We start from the raw sequence: 2,852 nt of genomic DNA, 5'->3' as shown, positions 1-2,852 counted from the left end.
TGATCATCGTGGTCCTTTGCAACCCAGGCCATTCCATTATTCTAAGGATGGGAGCAGGTTGTTGGTCTGGGATAACCAGACTGATGCTCAAACCACCACAAACCATCACCCCAACCTCATCACCTCACATTGACTCAGTGCACAGACCTGCCTGGACCACCAACACAAATCACACCTTCCCCTATGCAACGTTCCTGCTGTGGTTTAATAGCCCACATCAAACCCCCTTCTCCCAGGCCGAGTCCTTTTTGCATGTAAACATCCCTGCATTGCTTTATCGACTTCAGGCAGAGCTGGGCTATGCTGAGCATGCTCAGGGAACACGATCCTCGTCAGTGACCCCATAGAGCTAATTAATAAGCCAGCAGCTGGCAGCTTGTGCTTTAAGCTTCAGTCTTACAGGGCCAGGACTTACTGAGGAAGGCAAGGCAGCAGTGGTTACTTACTCTGACTTCATGTGCTAAGGCAACCTTATGGGCACAGCTGTGCATCTCTATTTGAGGTCACGTTTTTGATTGCATAGATCAAGATCTTCATCGCAGTGTTCATCCCACCAGCTGCTAAGCAAGGATCCGATCCTCAGACCTGCAACAAAAGCTGCTGCTGTGTGTGACAAATGCAGCCTCAAGATGAGCCAGACTCCTTCAGGAAGACTCAAAAGAGAGAATGGCCAAAGGACCTCAAGGTAGATGGAGATGGAGAAGGGACCTCAAGGATGATGATGAAGCTCCAAGCTCCCCAGCTGCAGGCAGGGCCACCAACCTCCATAGTGAACACCAGCCTGTGCTGCCCAGGGCTCCATTCAACCCGGCCTTCAACACCTCTAGGATCAGGGCAGGTTAGAGAGCGAATGAAAAGGGAGAAAATACACAAATGATTAATAGTTTGCGTAGCTTATAGATGAGGACTGGAGAAAAGTCAGTGCCCTACGACTCGAAGAAGGAAATACAGCAAGAGAAGGGAGATTTAGTCAGCAGGTCCATCTGCCTGAAGCATTAAGGATGATGCTTAATGCTGGTGAGAAAGAGAAGCAGAAGGACCACCATCTGGTTAGCTTTTCCTCCACCCACCCACCCACCCCCTACCCCAGCTTATTTAAAGAGGTGAGCACATACGCCCAAAGCAGAGAGGATGAAAACACACGGCCCTGAGAATTAATTACGGCAAGTCATTTTCAATTAAGCCAGAGGACAAAGGCTCCCCCACAGCTAAATACACAGCAAACGTAGTGCACACGTTTTCCTTTGATCAGAGGCCGTGCGAGTCCCTGGGGCTTAGGGAAGCTGGGGGCTGGGAAGGAAGCAAGACAGCGGCCTTGACAGGTTGTTTGATAAGCAACAAACCTCAGAGAGCTTTCACAGCTCACGGGACTCTTTGCAATCCCTCTAATGAACGAGCTCAAGAACCTTTGTAGGAAGTGTCCTGGTTATCAGCCAGGTTAGCGAGGACAAACAGGTGCAGTCCAACTGACTATTGTGTGCTGTTTTATTGACTGGTTTCAGTTCATAGAACAGTAATTTCTCACGACTGCTGGCTTTAATCAGGACATTTTTATCCTGAGGTAGCCAGGTAGAAGCTCTAAGTTCTCTAGTTCATACCTTTTAAGGATCAACATGGTGCTGTTTAAGAAAAGGGTTTTAACACAGTAACCAACAGTTACATCCAAAACCCTGTTTACTGCAGCTCAGCCCTGCTCACCAAGAGCATCCCCATGATTGCTGTTCCCCTCTTCCACTCCTTCCCTCCCCCAGCACCTCTCACAGCAGCAGCTCTGACTGCAGAACACGCAGATGGCAAGTGTTAATTCTGACAGAAATGAGAGAGGAGAAGGCAGCTCCCAGCAGCAGGAAAGCTCAGCTTGTGGCCACCATCCTTGGAGCCTGAACAGCACCTTTCAGCTTTGACCCTGAGAAGACGAAGCTGAAAACGCTATAAAATAGACACTAGAAAAATAATAATGAGATCAGAGAATGGCCTGGATTGAAAAGGACCACAATGATCACCTCGTTTCAACCCCCTGCTATGTGCAGGGTCACCAACCAGCAGAGCAGGCTGCCCAGAGACTGGAAAGGCAGTGACATAAACTCAAGCCATCATTGTGCACTGGCAGCCTCCCCTCCTCCAGCCCCAAGATGTTTGTTTAAGCCCACGACGTTGTGACAAACCAGCTGAAAAGGAAATCCAGAGGGACCAAGCCAGGCTGGAGCAGCAGGCTGAGAACCTCCTAAGGTTCAACAAAGCCAAGTGCGTGGTCTGAACCTGGGTCATGGCAAATCCCACTGTCAATACAAGCTGGGGGATGAAAGGATTGAGCACAGCCCTATTGAGAAGAACAAGGGGGTGCTGGTGGATTGAAGCTAGGTGTGAGCCAGCACCGTGCCCTCAAAGCCCTAAAGCCAACTGCATAGAATGACAGAATGGTTTGGGTTGGAAGGGACCTCAAGAATCATGAAGCTCCAACCCTCCCCCACTGCATGCAGAGCCACCAACCTCCACATTTAATACCAGCCCAGGCTGCCCATGGCCCCATCCAAGCTGGCCTTGAACACCTCCAACCTTGAACCACATCCCAGGCTGCATCCACAGCAGCACAGCCAGCAGAGCAAAGCAAAGCAAAGGAGGGGATGTGCTCCTCTATGCTGCGAGGCCTCACCTCGAGCACTGCATCCATACGTGGAGTCCTGAGCATAGGAGAGATATGAAGCTGTTAGAGCACTTTAAACACCAAAAGTGGTAAAGGTTGGATCTTAGGAGGGAGTTGTTCACTCAGAGGGTGGTGATGCACTGGAACAGGTTGCCCAAGGAGGCTGTGGATGCCCCATCCCTGCAGGCATTCAAGGCCAGGCTGGATG

The 2,852-nt window shown here is 50.4% G+C and overlaps 1 protein-coding gene across 1 annotated transcript in view; it reads right to left on the bottom strand.

Moving 5' to 3' along the window:
- Nucleotides 1-2,852, bottom strand: part of PGM2L1 (phosphoglucomutase 2 like 1) — a 38,416-nt gene that overhangs the window by 34,689 nt on the left and 875 nt on the right. The window lies entirely within an intron of this gene.

The sequence above is a fragment of the Coturnix japonica genome, chromosome 1, assembly GCF_001577835.2.
Source record: "Coturnix japonica isolate 7356 chromosome 1, Coturnix japonica 2.1, whole genome shotgun sequence".
Taxonomy (NCBI): domain Eukaryota; kingdom Metazoa; phylum Chordata; class Aves; order Galliformes; family Phasianidae; genus Coturnix; species Coturnix japonica.
Note: the sequence above shows the minus strand (reverse complement) of the source record. Positions and strands in the feature narration are given on the sequence as shown.